The sequence below is a fragment of the Muntiacus reevesi genome, chromosome 10, assembly GCF_963930625.1.
Source record: "Muntiacus reevesi chromosome 10, mMunRee1.1, whole genome shotgun sequence".
In the NCBI taxonomy this organism is placed as follows: domain Eukaryota; kingdom Metazoa; phylum Chordata; class Mammalia; order Artiodactyla; family Cervidae; genus Muntiacus; species Muntiacus reevesi.
In genome coordinates, this window is record NC_089258.1 from 20,655,713 (window position 1) to 20,673,839 (window position 18,127).

Below are 18,127 nucleotides of genomic sequence, written 5' to 3' on the forward strand. Positions count from 1 at the left end.
CCTGGCGATCCAATGATTAAGATTCTAAGCTGCTGCTATAGGGGATAGGAGTTGGATCCCTGGTGGAGTTAAGATCCTACCCATGCCAAACATCAACCCCGCCCCCCCCCCAAAGATGTAAATAAACCGTTATGAGAGCTGGTTAAGGAAATCCCGCGGCAGAACTTAGGAAAGAAAATCTTACAAAGAGATATGTAAGAGCCTGCTGTGAAAACTCTCAGAAAAGCAGAATAGTAATAAAATCAGCTTCCATAGACTAGTTGCTCACCTTCAGCTGTTAACATTTGGCCCATCTTGTTTCATCTCTTTCCCTTTTCCCTATAATATCTTTAAAGAGAGCCCAAATGTCATTTCAGTCTGAAATAATACATTCTCGTATATATCTATCTGTACACGGTATAGACTCTCAAGGAAAATTTTAAAAATATTTTAGCACCATGTCATTTCTACACTTGTGATTCCTCTTTTGTCTCTAATAGTTGTTTTCTACTTGGTGTATCTTTCCTTCATCTGCTTCCCCCTGCCTGTCTTCCTGTACTGGCTCAAGAAGTCAGAGAAAGACTGAAGAGTCCTATGTCAATTAATGTAGAGCAGTGATTGAAAGTCCAGCTGTATGATAACAGCTGCATAAGGGTGAACAGGAAAAAGCATTGAACTATATACTTTAAAAGGGTGAGCTGTATGTATGGTACATGAATATTTCAGCTCAAATGTAAGTTTTCAAGAAAAAAAAAAAAACAACACTGGACGTATATGGCTTTACAGAAAAGTTTTACCAAGCTTCCAAGTTTTACCAAGAGTTTATTTCATAGAATAAACTCTTCCACTCTATAAGAATTTATTAGGCAATGGCCAATTGAATCCTATTGTGTTTCTTAAAAGGATGCTTTTACTATCTCCAAATGTAAAAATAGTTTAATATTAGAAAATCTGTTAATCTAACTCACCACATTAATTGTGTAAAGGAGAAAAAATGATCCTCCCAACGGATGCAGGAAAAAACATTTGCTAAAATTCAATGCTCCTATAACCTGCAGTGCAGCAGGAGCCTCAGGTTCAATTCCTGTGTGGAGAACCCCTGAAGAAGGAAATGACAATCCTTTACAGTATTCTTGCATGGAAAATTTCATTGACAGTCCAAGGGGTCGCAAAAGAGTCGGACAGGACTTAAAGACTCAACAACAACAATGGATGCAGAAAAAAAAATTGCTAAAATTAACTACTCCTATAATACAAACTCTTAGTAAACCTACCACTCACTGGTGATACCACTCTTAGCAATTAGAAGTAAGAGGAAGCTTTGTTAATCTTGTAAAGCTACCTTTAAAAAACATAATTCTTATGAGAAAACATTGGAAGCATTCTCTTTAAAATGTTCCATCTCCAATTAGATTGAACAATGTTTGAAAATCAGCACAGTTAAGAGAGGTTTAAGATAAATTAATTGGTAAGAGAGAAAAATTGTTTGCAACTGATGTAATAATCTGTATGTGTAAGATTAATATCCAAGGTCTGTTGACATTCCTGTACACCAGAAACAGCATCTAGAAAACCTATTTAAAAGTAATTTATCAGCATCAAATGTCATCCACCTAGGAATAAGCCTAACAAAGGACAAATAAGCCTAACAAATAAGCCTAACAAAGCAAAATTATGAAACTTTGAGAAACATAAATGAAGTCTTGAATAAATGGGCAAATATACTGTGTTCATGCTTAGGAAGACTCAGTATGGTTAAGATATAAATTATCTCCAAATTGATTGTAGAGTTAGTCTAATTCCAATGAAAGTACCACTTTCAAAGGACTTACTTGACTCCAAAACAATATGAATAAGGAAATGGCTAAGAATAGCAAAGACACGTAATGGACTCTTAGCAGATCATGATTTATTAAGAACCTATAGTAATCCACTATGAACAAAACTAGTGGAGGTGATGGGATTCCAGCTGAGCTATTTCAAATCCTAAAGGATGATGCTGTTAAAGTACTGTACTCATTTTCCCAGCAAATTTGAAAAACTCAGCAGTGGCCACAGGACTGGAAAAAGGTCAGTTTTCATTCCAATCCCAAAGAAAGGCAATGCCAAAGAATGTTCAAACTACCACACGATTGCACTCATCTCAAACGCTAGCAAAGTAATGGACAAAATTCTCCAGCCAGGCTTCAATAGTATGTGAACCAGGAACTTCCAGATGTTCAAGCTGGATTTAGAAAAGCCAGAGGAACCAGATCAATTTGTCAACATCCTCTGTATCATCGAAAAAGCAAGAGAATACCAGAAAAACATGTACTTTATTGACTATGCCAAAGCCTTTGACTGGTGTGGATCACAATAAACTGTGGAAAATTCTTCAAGAGATGGGAATACCAGACCACCTGACCTGCCTCCTGAGAAATCTGTATGCAGGTCAAGAAGCAGCAGTTAGAACTGGACATGGACTGGTTCCAAATAAGAAAAGGAGTATGTCAAGACTGTATATTGTCACCCTGCTTATTTAACATATGTGCAGAGTACATCATGAGAAATGCTGGGCTGGATGAAGCACAAGCTGGAATCAAGATTGCTGGGAGAAATATCAATAACCTCAGATATGCAGATGACACCACCCTTATGGCAGAAAGTGAAAGAGCTAAAGAGCCTCTTGATGAAAGTGAAAGAGGAGACTAACAAAGTTGGCTTAAAACTCAATATTCAGAAAACTAAGATCATGGCATCTGGTCCCATCACTTTATGGCAAGTAGATGGGGAAACAATGGAAACAGTGTCAGACTTTGCTGGGAGCCCGCACATGAGATCCCACCCATGACAAGGTCACAAGGGAGAAAATCTGACGGGCAAGGCAGATCAGGTTTTCAGGGATTCTGAAAAGCTGCCCCCGGCGCTCACCTTAAAGATGATCTCTGTCTTTCTGATGCTTGCTTCAATAGACTACTCCCTAATTTCTGTGACACAGGCAGAAGGCCTTCCCGATCTCTTTCCAAATAAGAATCAATTTAGAACTTTAATCAATAAGTTTCCCAGGTGGTGGTATTTTATGAGATTATCCAGGGTGAAAGGAGTGTTTCAATTTAAACTCCTTTGCTGGTATTTTAGTTTGTTTGGCAAATGTGTTTATGCCGTTGGTACTAATATGCATGATTGCTTATAATACCCTAATCATAAAACAGCATAAAGAATCTGATCACATAAAGGCCCTAGTAGGCACAGAGCCCTTCGGGGGTGAGGAAGCCCTATTAGAGAACATAAAAATATTATTCTAAAAGTGGTTATAGTTAAAGATTAAGAAAAATAAGAGTTTAAAATTGTTAATTTTAACCAGGAATGCTAAAGAGGGGCTGCCTCACTTGAGCTGCAGAGTCTTTGTGTGGTAAACCTTTTAGATAAATTTAACTGATAGCTTCTGCAAAGGGACTAACCTTTGTGTTCATTAAAGAATAGATTACGGAAAACAGCTTTGCATTCACCTAGGTCATAAAATGTCAATAGGCCCCAAGGCCAGAAGATAATGTACAGGACCCTCATAAACAAAGAAGTATGCAGAAAACACCCTGGTTTCACGAAGAACAAGCTGATGTAATGTTAAACTATCTTCCCCTTAGAAATATACTAATTTAGGGTATAAAAGCCACGGTAAAAAATAAAGCATTGCCATACTCTGCCAGACCCTGCAAACACCCCCGTCTGGTCATTCTCTCTCTCTCTCTCTCTCTCTCTCTCTCTCTCTCTCTCTCTCTCTCTCTCTCTCTCTCTGTGTGTGTGTGTGTGTGTCTCTCTGTCTCTCTCTCCCTCGCAGACTTGGCCCTATCAAGGCTGGTCTCACGTGTCTTCTCTCTCTCACCGATGCCGTTCATCCTGAGGGTATCCCCTGGATCCTGCCGAGGCTGGATCCCGACAAGACTTTATTTTGGGGGGGCTCCAAAATCACTGCAGATGGTGACTACAGCCCTGAAATTAAAAGACACTTGGCTCCTTGAAAGAAAAGCTAAGCAACCTAGACAGCACATTAAAAAACAGAGACATTACTTTGCCAACAAAGATCTGTCTAGTCAAAGCTATGGTTTTTCCAGTAGTCACATATGGATGTGAGAGTTGTAGTATAAAGAAAGCTGAGTGCTGAAGAAATGATGCTTTTGAACTGTGGTGTTGGAGAAGACTCTTGAGAGTCCCTTGCAAGGAGATCCAACCAGTCCATCCTAAAGGAAATCTGTCCTGAATATTCTTTGGAAGGACTGATGCTGAAGCTGAAAGTCCAATACTAACCTGATGCGAAGTACTGACTTATTTGAAAAGACCCTGATGCTGGGAAAGATTGAAGGCTGGAGAAGGGGACGACAGAAGATGAGATGGTTGGATGGCATCACTGATGCGATGGACATGAGTTTGAGTAAGCTCTGGGCATTGGTGATGGACAGGGAAGCCTGGTGTGGTGCAGTCCATGGGGCTGCAGAGAGTCGGACATGGCTGAGCAACAGAACTGAACTTAACTGATAGTAATTCAGACAGTGTTGCAGTGGCTTATAAAAATTAAGATAACTGGACACACAAAGTGACTTTGAGATGTAATATTAATAACCAGCCCAGTGTAATGTTCACTGCAGTTTTGTCAAAATTCTATATACTCTTTCATTTTGAGGATGTTTGTACACTTTTTATCCCTAGTTTGCTAATTTTTTTTATCATAAATTGACATTGCAGTTCACCAAATACTGTAAAACTTTTTTACATTTGATTGTTTTTTTGAAGTTATGACTATATGTTAGTTGTAAATATCATAAGAGATTAAAGGGTATTAGTAAGTACAGTCTTAAGGAAGAGTGAAATGGCAATATTATCAAAAACTAAATGGTTAAAATATTAGATAGGTAAACTGAAAGCATTGTGGATACTAATAAAGAACAAATCAGTGACCCAGAAGGCAGGGTAACAGTCCCAGAAACCGTCAGTTAGGGATACACAGATGGAAAATATGAAGTAAAACGACCTGGAGGCTAACGGAGAAGTGACAACATTTGATACTAGAAGAGTCTCAAAGTGAGAGAAAAAATAAACAGAAGAGGAAATACAAAAATATAATGGATGTGAACCTCCCAGTTTCAAGGAAAGATAAAAAAGACTTCAGGTTGCAAGGGCTTGTAAAGTGCCAAATAATATGGTTAAGAAAAACATAACCAGGGAGAAAGATTGTAGTGCAATTTAAGAATATCAAAGACAAAGGAAAATTTCCAGGGAGAAGAAGCAACCAAGCTGCAGATCTTTGTAGCCAAGCTACCAAGCAACAAGAGTACACTGACAGCAGCAATCTCAAAAGCAGCACTGGATTCAAGAAGAAAATGGATTACTGTTCACAGAGTACTGAATGAAGGAGTACAAATAAATTCAAGGCAATTTATATATTGGAAATAAAGCGATGGAAATGGCAACCCACTCTAGTGTTCTTGCCTGGAGAATACCATGGACAGAGGAAGCTGGAGGTTACAGCCCATGGAGTCCTCTGACAAGACTGAGCAGGCACATACACAAAACAAAGTAACTTAATGCATTTATTGCTGCCTAAGAAAGCAAAGTGTGAATTTACCTAATATTGTAACTATTCTTATTGAAACATTTTGTCACTTTTTCATAGGTGAAAAAATGGGTTCTGCTCAAGATTTTTGTCACTTACTACTGTGGAATGTTTCTTTCAAAAAGATTACCAAAGGATGTGAATGAAGAAGAGAATGAGCTGTGAAAGAAAGTAGCTTTTAAGAGCAGTTTTTTTTTTTTTAGTTAGATTCTATAGATTGGAAGGACCTTCAAGTTCCCTGCCAGAATGTTTAAATTTTGAGTTTTAAGTCCAAGGGCAAATTCATTCTGTCTCACTATATGACTTCTTAATTTCAAAGCCCAAGCATGGATTTTTTGTTGTTGTTTTTAATGTTCCTATTCAGTTCAGTCGCTCAGTAATGTCCGACTCTTTGCAATTCCATGGACTGCAGTACTCCAGTCTTCCCCATCTGTCACCAACTCCCAGAACTTGCTCAAACTCATGTCCATCGCATCAGTGATGCCATCCAACCATCTCATCCTCTGTTGTCCCCTTCTCCTCCTCTCAATCTTTCCCAGCATCAGGGTCTTTTTCAGTGAGCCAGTACTTCTCATCAGGTGGCCAAAGTATTGGAGCTTCAGCTTCAGCATCAGTCCTTCCAATGAATATTCAGTACTGATTTCCTTTAGGATGGACTGTTTGGATCTCCTTGCAGTCCAAGGGACTCTCAAGAGTCTTCTCCAACACCACAGTTCAAAAGCATCGATTCTTCAGCCTCACCTTTCTTTATAGTCCAACTCTCACATCCATACATGACCACTGGAAAAACCATAGCTTTGACTAGACAGATCTTTGTTGGCAAAGTAATGTCTCTGGTTTTTAATATGCTGTCTAGATTGCTTAGCTTTTCTTTCAGGGAGCAAGTGTCTTTTAATTTCAGGGCTGTAGTCACCATCTGCAGTGGTTTTGGAGCCCCCCAAAATAAAGTCTGCCACTGTTTCCATTGTTTCCGCATCTACTTACCATGAAGTAATGGAACCAGATGCCATGATTTTAGTTTTCTGTTGAGTTTTAATGTTCCTATTAGTCTTCCTTTAGTTGTGGACCAATGAGAAACTAACAGAATTAGATGGGAAACAAAAGTTGAACTTTAGGAAGGTTTTACAGTTGTTAAATTAATAAAGGATTTATTTGTCTTTTGTTCCTGATCACAAATTCCTGAGTATTGGGGGTGGGTGAGTGGAGAATCTCCTCTTACCAGCACTATGAAGCAGGTCTCTTACACCAGCTGGGTGTTCTGCACTTTAGCATAGTTCTGACACTGTCTATCTGGAGATAGCATCAGATCCCACAGATTAAGTCTCCTTTGTACAAGACTGCTCCTGCCAGCCCCACTGCTCAGACAGACAGACACACACACACACACTTCAAACACCAGTTGCAAGCCCAGTTTTGTTACCCCTGCTTTTTGATTGGCCAAATACAAATTGGAGATTCCTACGACTACCTCCAACTCAGAATGCCAATTGCAGGTCCAGGTTATCACCTGTACTTCTGCCCAAACAGCTGTGGATCAGAGGGTGCCACAACCCTTTCCTCAGATTCAGTTGATTTGCTAGAATGCCTCACAGGACTCAGAAATGTTTTACTATTAATAGATGTGTACAGACGTGCTTGTGTGCTCAATCATGTCCAACTTTTCACGACTGCATAGTCTGTAGTCTGCCAGGCTCCTCTGTCTGTGGGATTTCCCAGGCAAGAATATTAGAGTGAGTTGCATTTCCTTCTCCAGGGGATCTCCCCAACCCAGGGATCAATCCCAGGTCTCCTGCACTGTAAGCTGATTCTTTACCACTGAGTCACCTGGGAAGCCCTACTTAGTACATGCATACATATCTCACATACTAGATTACTGGTTAATTATAAAAGGATTAAACTCAAGACAACTTCCCGGGTGGTGCTAGTTGTAAAGAACCCACCTGCCATTGCAGGAGACATATAAAGAGATGCGGGTTTGATCCCTGGGTCAGGAGGATCCCCTGGAGGAGGGCAGGGAAATCTACTCCAGTATTCTTGCCTGGAGAATCCCATGGGCAGAAGAGCCTGGTGGGCTACAGTCCATAGGGTCACACAGAGTAGGACGTGACAGAAGTGACTTAGCAAGCTTGCACTCACCGCACAGGAACATCCAAATGGAAGAGATGCACAGAGCAAGGCATAGGGAAGGGACAGAGCTTCCATGCCCTCTCAGAGCTCTCACCAAACGTCCGCACATTCACCCACCAGAAGTTCTCCACACCCCATCTTTTTCAGGTTCTTGTGGAGACTTCATCACACAGGCATGATTGACTAAATCATTGACCATTGGCAACTGATTCAACCTCCAGTCCCTCTCCTCTTCCCAGAGATCAGTAAGTGGGACTGAAATTTCCAACCCTCTAGTTAGATGTCCAGTTATACTGGTCACCAACCCCCAACTTTAGGTGTATTCCAAAAGTCATCTCGTTAACATAAGACATCTTTATTGCTCACCACTTTTTGTAATTTACTAGGGTTTTTAGGATCTCTGTTCCAGTAACAGGGTCAAAGACCAAATAAGCATTGCTTTCAAAAATTACAGTATCACAATGTTGTTGTTCAGTTGCCTATCATGCTTGACTCTTTGCGACCCCATGGACTGCAGCTCACCAGGCCTCCCTGTCCCTCACCATCTCCTGGAGTTTGCCCAAATTCATGTTCATAGCATCAGTGATGCCATCCAGCCATCTCATCCCCTGACGCTTTCTTCTCCTTCTGCTCCCAGTCTTTCCCAGCATCAGGGACTTTTCCAATGAGTTGTCTGTTCACATCAGATGACCAAAATCCTGGAACTTCAGCTTCAGCATCAGTCCTTCCAGTGAATATTCAGAGTTGATCTCCCTTAAGGTTGACTGGTTTGATCTCCTTGCCGTCCAAGGGACTTTCAATAGTCTTTTCCAGCACCACAGTTTGAAGGCATCAATGCTTTAGTGTTCTGCCTTCTTTAAGATCCAGCTCTCACAACTGTATGTGACCACTGGGAAGACCATAGCCTTGACTATACAGACCTTTGTGGCAGAGTAATGTCTCTTCTTTTCAACACACTGTCAAGGTTTCCTGCCAAGAAGTGTTCATCTTCTGATTTCATGGCCACAGTAACCATCCACAGTGACTTTGGAGCCCAAGAAGAGGAAATCTGTCACTACTTCCACCTTTTCCCCTTCTATTTGCCATACAGTCATGGGGCCAGATGCCATGATCTTAGATTTTTAAATATTTAGTCTTAAACTGGCTTTTTCACTCTTCCTCCTTCACCCTCATCAAGAAGCTCTTTATTTCCTCTTGGCTTTCAGCCTTTAGAGTGGTATCATCCACATATCTGAGGTTGTTGACATTTCTCCCGTCTATCTTGATTTCAGCTTGTAACTCACCCAGCCCAGCATTTCTCTTAATATGTCTCAGCATATAGGTTAAACGAACAGGGTGACAGCATACAATGCTGCCATACTCCTTTCTCAATCTTGAACCAACCAGTTGTTCCACACAGGGTTCTAACTGTTTCTTCTTGACCCACATACAGGCTTCTCAGGAGGCAGGTAAGTTGATCTCGTATTCCCATCTCTCTAAGAGCTTTCCACAGTTTGTCATGATCCACACAGTCAAAGGCTTTAGTGTAGTCAATGAAACAGAGATAGATGTTTTTCTGAAATTCCCTTGCTTTCTCTATAATCCATTAAATGTTGGCAATTTGATCTCTAGTTCCTCTTCCTTTCCTAAACCCAGATTAAACATCTAGAATTCTTGCTTCACAAAATGCTGAAGCCTAGCATGAAAGATTTTTAAGCATGACCTTACTATCATGTGTAGAGTCTTCTCTTGTTTTGTTGAAAGAGGGTGTTTGCTATGACCAGTGTGTTCTCTTGGCAAAACTCTATTAGCCTTTGCCCTGCTTCATTCTATACTCCAAGGCTAAATTTGCCTGTTACTCCAGGTGTTTCTTGACTTCCTACTTTTGCATTCCAGTCCCCTATAATGAAAAGGATATCTTTTTTGGGTGTTATTTCTAGAAGGTCTTGTAGGACTTCATAGAACCATTCATCTTCAGCTTCTTCAGCATTACTGGTCAGAGCATAGACTTGGATTACTGTGATATTGAATGGTTTGCCTTGGAAACCATCAGAGATCATTCTATCATTTTTGAGACTGCATCCAAGTACTGCATTTCTGACTCTTTTGTTGACTATGATGGCTACTCCGTTTCTAAGGGATTCTTGCCAACAGTGGTAGATATAGTGGTCATCTGAGTTAAATCCACCCATTCCACCTGACCTGCCTCCTGAGAAATCCGTATGCAGGTAAGGAAGGTACAGTTAGAACTGGACATGTAACAACAGACTGGTTCCAGATAGGAAAAGAAGTAAGTCAAAGATGTATATTGTGACCCTGCTTATTTAATTTATATGCAGAGTACATCATGAGAAACGCTGGATGAAGCACAAGCTGGAATCAAGATTGCTGGGAGAAATATCAATAACCTCAGATATGGAGATGACACCACACTTATGGCAGAAAGTGAAAAAGAACTAAAGAGCCTCTTGATGAAAGTGAAAGAGGAGAGTAACAAAGTTGGCTTAAAGCTCAACATTCAGAAAACAAAGATCATGGCATCCGGTCCTATCAATTCATAGCAAATAGATAGAGAAACAGTGGAAACAGTGTCAGACTTTATTTTTGGGGGCTCCAAAATCACTGCAGATGGTGATTGCAGCCTTGAAATTAAAAGACGCTACTCCTTGGAAGAAAAGTTATGACCAACCTAGACAACATATTAAAAAACAGAGACACTACTTTGCCAACAATGGTCCATTTAGTCAAGGCTATGGTTTTTCCAGTGGTCATGTATGGATGTGAGAGTTGTAGTATAAAGAAAGCTGAGTGCCGAAGAATTGATGCTTTTGGACTGTGGTGTTGGAGAAGACTCTTGAGAGTCCCTTGGACTGCAAGGAGACCCAAACAGTCCATCCTAAAGGAAATCAGTCCTGAATATTCATTGGAAGGACTGATGTTGAAGCTGAAACTCCAATACTTTGGTCACCTGATGCAAAGAGCTGACTCACTTGAAAAGACCCTGATGCTGGGAAAGATTGAAAGTAGGAGGAGAAGGCAATGACAGAGGATAAGATGGTTGGATGGCATCATTGACTCAGTGGACATGAATTTGAGTATACTCCAGGAGCTGGTGATGGACAGGGAGGCCTGGCGTGCTGCAGTCAATGGGGTCGAAAGAGTTGGACACGACTGAGCGACTGAACTGAACTTAACTGACCTTACTAGCCTGGGAGATGAGTGCAATTATCCGACGGTTAACACATTCTTTGGTTCTACCCTTCTTGGGAATTGGAATGAGCATTGACTGTTTCTAATCCTGTGGCCACTGCTGGTTCTTCAAGATTTGCTGACATAATGAATGCAAAACCTTGATGGCATCCTCCTTTAGGGATTTGAATAGTTCTGTTGGAATTTCATTGGATCCACTAGCTTTATTAACAGCAGTGCTATTTAAGGGCCACTTGACTTTGCACCCCAGAATGTCTGGCTTTGGCTAACTAATCACAACATCATAGTAATCTGGTTCATTAAGATCTTTTTTTATACAGTTCTTCCTTGTATTCTTTCTGTCTCTTCTTGATCTCTTCAGCGTCTACTAGGTCTCTACCACTTTTATCCTTTATTGTGCCCATCTTTAGGTGGAATGCTCCCTTGACATATACAGTTTTCCTGAAGAGATCTCTAGTCTTTCCCCTTTTTTTTGTTTTCTTCTATTATTAAGCACTGTTCATTAAAGAAGACCTTCTTGTGTCTTCCAGCCATTTTTTGGAACTCTGTTAAATTGGATATACCTTTCCTTCTTTTCTTTGCTTTTTGCTTCTCTTCATTCTTCTGCTATTTGTAAGGCCTTCTCAGATAATCACTTTGCTTTCTTGCTTTTTAGTTTTGGGGGGATGGTTTTCTTCTCCACCTTCCTTACAATATTATGGACCTCTGTCCATAGTTCTTCAGGCACACTGTTAACTAGGTCTAGTCCCTTGAATCCTTTCATTACCTCTACTGCAAATTCATATGGGACTTGATTAAAGTCATACCTGGCTGCTCTATTGTTTTTCCCAGTTTTCTTTAGTTTAAATCTGAATTTTGCTATGAGAAGCTGATGATCTGAGCCCCAGTCAGCTCCAAGCCTTGTTTTTGCTGACTGTATACAGCTCCTCCATCTTTGGCTACAAAGAATGTAATCAATTTGATTTCGGTATTGACCATTTGGTGATGTCCATGTGTAAAGTCATCTCTTGTGTTATTGAAAAAAGTTATTTGCTATGACTAGTGCATTCTCTTGGCAAAATTCAATTAACCTTTGCCCTACTTCATTTTGTTCTCCAAACCCAAACTTGCCTGTTACTCCAGGTGTATCTTGACTTCCTACTTTTGTATTCCAATCCCTGATGATGAATAGGACATCTTTTTTAGGTGTTAGTTCTAGGAGGTCTTCTAGGTCTTCAAAGAACTGATCAACTTCTGCTTCTTCGGCATTGGTGGTAGGGGCATAGACTTGGATTACTGTAATGTTGAATGGCTTACCTTGGAAATGAACCAAGATCATTCTGTCATTTTTGAGGTTGCACCCAAGTACTGTATTTCAGACTCTTGTCAATTATGAGGATTATTTCATTTCTTCTATGGGATTCTTACTCATAGTAATTGATATAATGGTCATCTGAATTAATTTCACCCATCCGATCCATTTTAGTTTGCTGATTTCTAGGATGCTTCTTCTTACCATCTCCTGCTTGACCATGTCCAATTTCCCTTGATTCATGAACCTAACATTCTAGGTTCCTATACAATACTGTTCTTTGCAGTATTGGATTTTACTTTCTTCACCAGACACATCTACACTGAGCATTGTATTCACTCTGACCCAACTCCTTCATTCATTTTGGGGCTACTAGTAATTCTCCTCCACTCTTCCCCAGTAGCATATTGGACCCCTTCAGACTTGGGACACTCATCTTTTGGTGTCATAGCTTTTTGGCCTTTTATACACTTCATGAGGTTCTCATGGCAAGTACTAGGGTTTTAGGAGATCTGTGCCAGGAATAGGGTCAAAGATCAAATAAGTATTCCTTTCATAAATCACAGTATCATAATATGAAGTATCAAAAGCCCAATGGGATTGGTAAATCATGCTGGCCTAAAAAAAAAAAAAAAAACCCATCTTAAATACTATCATAGTGTATTGAAGTGATGATTGGTTTCAGCAAAACATTATCACATTTTTAAGTCAATTTAATTTGTATTTAAACTGAAGTTAGTTTAGTTTGCATTCAATATTTTTTATTTGTATAAAACTTCTAATCTTTATTCTATTGTGTGTATTTAAGTAACATTATAATAAAAGTGTTGTTTTTTTTTCCCCTAGTATAATGGATGTAAAGTTAACACTGGTAGTCAGAGGGATTTATTTACTTTCAAATAGGATCTGTACATGTCTTACATTTGAAAAATCTCTACTAGAATGTAGAGCTATCTCATTGTGGTCAGCCATGAGGCACAGCTCCTGGACACCCTTTCCCTCACGGTCTTGATGACAAAAACTCGACCACAAGTCTAAGTTCACTGATGCCAAATCAAATCTTGGAGACAGAGTTTTGGGTGAAGTGAAAAAGAATACCTTTATTGCTTTACCAGGCAAAGGGGGGACACAGACTTGTGCCCTGAAAAACTGTGTGTACCAACCTAGGAGGATTTAGTGAGAAATTTCAAAGCAATCATTCAAGGAAGGAGGTGCTGATAAGGATTCGGCTGTGTGCAGAGCCTGCACTCCTTTAATCTGGCGTCAGGTGGTCTTCTCTGTAATGCTAACATCTTTTACTTGTGGAGCTCTTCGTTCTATGTTGGGCTGCATGCTAAATCACTTCAGTCATGTCTGACTCTTTGCGACCCTATGGACTGTAGCGCTCCAGGCTCCTCTGTCCATGAAATTCTCCAGGCAAGTGGGTAGCCATTTCCTTCTCCAGAGGATCTTCCCAAATCAGGGATCAAACCAGGTCTCCTGCATTGCAGGTGAATTCTTTACTATCTGAGCCACCAGAAAAGTCCCTTTTGCTCTATAAAGAACTCAAATATATTGTTATATGTATCCCTTGAGAGGAGAGTGGAAAAGTTGACTTAAAACTCAATGTTCAGAAAACCAAGATTATGGCATCCAGTTGCATCACTTGATGGCAAATAGATGGCAACAATGGAAACAGTGGCTGATTTTATTTTCTTGGGCTCCCAAACCACTGCGGATGGTGACCACAGCCATGAAATTAAAAAACACTTACTCCTTGGAAGAAAAGCTATGACCAACCTAGATAGCATATTAAAAAGCAGAGACATTATTTTGCCAACAAAGTTCCCTCTAGTCAAAGCTATGGTTTTTCCAGTAGTCATGTATGGATGTGAGAGTTGGGCTATAAAGAAAGTTGAGGCCAAAGAATTGATGCTTTTGAGCTGTGGTGTTAGAGAAGATTCTTGAGAGTCCCTTGGACTGCAAGGAGGTCAAACCAGTCCATCATAAAGGAAATCAGTCCTGAATGTTCATTGGAAGGACTGATGCTGAAGCTGAAACTCCAATACTATGGCCACCTGATTTGAAGAACTGGCTCATTGGAAAAGACCCTGATGCTGGGAAAGATTGAAGGCAGGAGGAGAAGGGGATGACATATGGTTGGATGGCATCACTGACTCGATGGACATGAGTTTGAGTAAGCTCCGGGAGTTGGTGACAGACAGGGAAGCCTGGCGTACTGCAGTCCATGGGGTCGCAAGAGTCGGACACAACTGAGTGACTGAACTGAACTGAGATAGAACCAGGACCCTGCCCCAGAGTTGCACTACTGCTTCTTGGCTGCCGCACCATTGTCTTTGCATCCCTTCCCTTCCCTGATTAGCAGCTGTTCTAATTTGTCCTCTGGGACTCAGGGAAGGTCGTGGAGGCTGGAGTCTATTCCCTACAAACAAGAAATGAGGAAACAGAAAGGCTTCCATTGCCCAGGAGCTGCACAGGGTCTATGTGGGCAGAGCCTCCTGGAACTTGTTTGCATGCAGACTGCTAGGCTGTGTTCACAGGTACTGGATGTATGTTATGTTAACTCATGCAAATCTTCCCTCAAGACAGAAAAATTTAACATATGAAGGCTGAGAAGTGCCCTCAGTTGAACAGATTTTTCTACTAGTTCCCAGCTGAAATATTGTACTACATGGTCACATAGGTTTTGACTTGGAGGTGGGGAGAGAGGAGGAGTAAATTTATCTTACCTGGAGTGGAGGGGGGACTGCCCCAGGTAAACTTCAGGGAGAAAGTGATGAGTGAGGAGTGGGGATTTGCTAAATGGAAGAAAATTCTGGACCAACGTTCTCCTCAGAAAATGCAAAAAGACCCAATAATCCTGGGGTCATGAGCAACAGACCTCAGTCATGTTACTGTGAAGATCTTTAAAAAGAAGAGGAGGATGACAACTGGCGTGATTGTTCATTTATCTGAGCGTTACAAGGTTCTGGACAGCGCTGAGAGCTACAGTTGTGCCTCTGGGAATCCACGACCTGGATGCAGTGATGTCCCCATTTCTGAATCTCTTAAGTATTTCGGGAAGTCATTTTTGCATACCGAGTCATATGCAAAAAGTTTTTCTTTATCTGTTCTGACAGTTTGGTAAAATGTGTGACAATTTTCCATACAAGTTACTTAACTAATTTCAAATGGGGAAATTCTACTTATGAAGATGGAAATTCTACTTATGAAGAGACTGGACAACACCTTAAGCAAGTGATCAAAGGCACATCACCCATGCAGAGCAGACGGAAATCACGTGTCTTCAGATGTGCGACCCCTAGAAGGTCACGCCACCACTTAAGCCAAAAATACACAGCCTAAATCTCTCGGGGAGGAAACATCAAAAGGAAATGGAAGGGTAGTCTTTAAAATAAATGAACAACAGTATCAAAAATAGTTAATATGGGGTTTCCCTGGCGGCACAGTGGTAAAGAATGCATCTGCCGATGCAAGAAACATGGGTTTGATCCCTGGATGGGGAAGGTCCCACATGCTGTGGGGCAACTGAGACCGTGTGCCACAAGTACTGAGCCTGAACTCTAGAGTAAATGCTCCACCAGAGAAACCACTGCAGTGAAGCCAACACACTGCGACTAGAGAGTAGCTCCTGCCTGCTCCAACTAGAGACAAGACCATGCATCAGTGAAGACCCAGCACAGCCAAAAATAAACCAAAAAAAATTTTTTTTTGCAATGTTGATGTGAAAGACAATGTTTGAGGAACAGTTCCAGGTTAAAGAAGGCACAAGAATATGACAACTAAATGCAGTATGTGATCCTGAATCAGGAAAAAGAAAAAAGACTGCAAAAGACGTTTTTGAGACTTTTGAAGGATGGTAGATCATAAAAAGTGTTGATGATGTTAAAGTTTCTGAATTTGATAAGTATACTGTGGTTAGAATATTTTTTTACTATGGTAAAGAATCTGCCTGTAATGTGAGAGACCTGGGTTCGATCCCTGGGTTGGGAATATCCCCTGGAGAAGGGAATGGCTACCCATTCCAGTATTCTGGTCTGGAGAATTCCATAGACTGCATAGTCCATGGGATCGCAAACAGTAGGACATGACTGAACAGCTTTCACTCCACTTCACTTCACTATGGTTAGGTAAATTGTGTCCTCACTCTTAAGAAATACATACTTCAGTTAAAGATAAAGGAGCATAAAAAAAAAAAAAAAAGATAAAAGAGCATGTCCTCAACCTACTCTCAAATGGTTCAAAATTAGGCATATACTGGGACTTCCCTGGTGGTCCAGAGGCTGAGACTCCATGCTCCCAATGCAGGGGGCCCAGGTTCGACCCCTGTTGAGAAAACTTGGTCCTGCAAGACAGAACTGAAGATCCCACATGCTTCAACTAAGACCTGGTGCAGCCAAAGAAATAAATTTAAAAAATTTTAAATAGGCATGTATTGTCATACTCTATCTACATATCTTACATGCTATGTATATTTTGTATATAAAACACTGTAAATGTACACATATGAATACAGTAATTTCCTTAGTATGAGGACATTCTTTAATATGTCTGTGAGTGCATAAAGAAGGAGAAAGAAAATGATAAAACAAATATGATTGAATGTGAAAAATTGTGATTTGGGGTAACTAAAAATAATGAATTGGGGATATAGGGAATAGGGGAGTTTTTTATATTACTCTTGCAATTTTCCTGTAAATTTGAAGTTATTTCAAGGTAAAGCATTCTTAAAAATCAGGGTGAATTATACATTTAAGCATGGTTTTATAAAAAAATAAAAGTCACTGTATGTGACCCTAGAAGTTCCTAAGTTAAAACTAGCATAGGGACTTCTCCAGTGGTCCAGTGGCTAAGATGCCATGCTCCCAATGCAGAAGGCCTGGGTTTGATTCTTGGTCAGGGAACTAGATCCCACATGCTGCAAGTACGAGTTTGTCTGCTATAACTAAAGATCCCATATGCTGCAACTAAGACATGGAACAGGAAAAAAAAAAAAAAAAAAAAGCTAGCATTGATTTTGGAGATTTAATATGGAAGCACTTGGTTTCCCTGGACAGGCTCTGGGTCTGCAGACCCTGACTTCTGTCACCAGTGGGATGACAATAAATGACAATAAATCTAAGAAGAAATGAGGAAGCCACAGGACAGAACGATCTCAGCCTCCCCCCCTTCCCTGTATGTAGGAGAACCCCTCTGTGGACCCTTAGTGACCCCCTGACATGTTATCTGTCATCTTGCACTCTGACCCTGGTAGGGCGTCCCCAAGGGAGCTGCCAGAGTGTCTGACCCAGGCCAGGCTAAAGGAGCAGCTCTGACTGAGAACTTGTCAACTCCATGTCCCAGGCTGCTCGAGTCTACAGCCCACACCACCCATGGGACCCACCAACGTGGGGAGTGTGCCCTTCCCCATAATCATAGTGGTTCTGATGACTCGCTTCGGGCTGACAGGTTTGTTACCCATGGTCTCAGGATTATTACTTGAGTTTTTTGAGGAAGGTGTTGGTCCCGATTTCCTTCCTGTTTGGCAATTTTCCCACTCCTCTATCTAAGCCAAGTGGGATCAGTGTAGTCTTTTCTTTCTGTATCCATAGATCTTTCTATTAATTCTATCCCACTAGTCCCATCACAACTTGTATTTGTAGCTACAGAACCTAGAACCCCACCCCTCAACTGCCGGAAGAGCACATGACCCTACGCGAGCAAGTCGTCCTGTCTCTTGGAGTCTGGATGTTGAGCAGGACGGAACACCGGTGAAGCAAGTTGTCCAGTGGCGATGTCCCCACAGTGGAGGCTGGGTGTCTTTCCCCAAACCGCTGGTTGCCCCATTCCTGCTATTGGATCCTGCGAGTGACCTGGGAGTCATTTAGTTTTATAGATTTAGGCTCCAAACAACCATGAAGACTTTTTTTTTTGAATGTAAAATCCTTTTATTTATTTATTTATTTATTTATTTT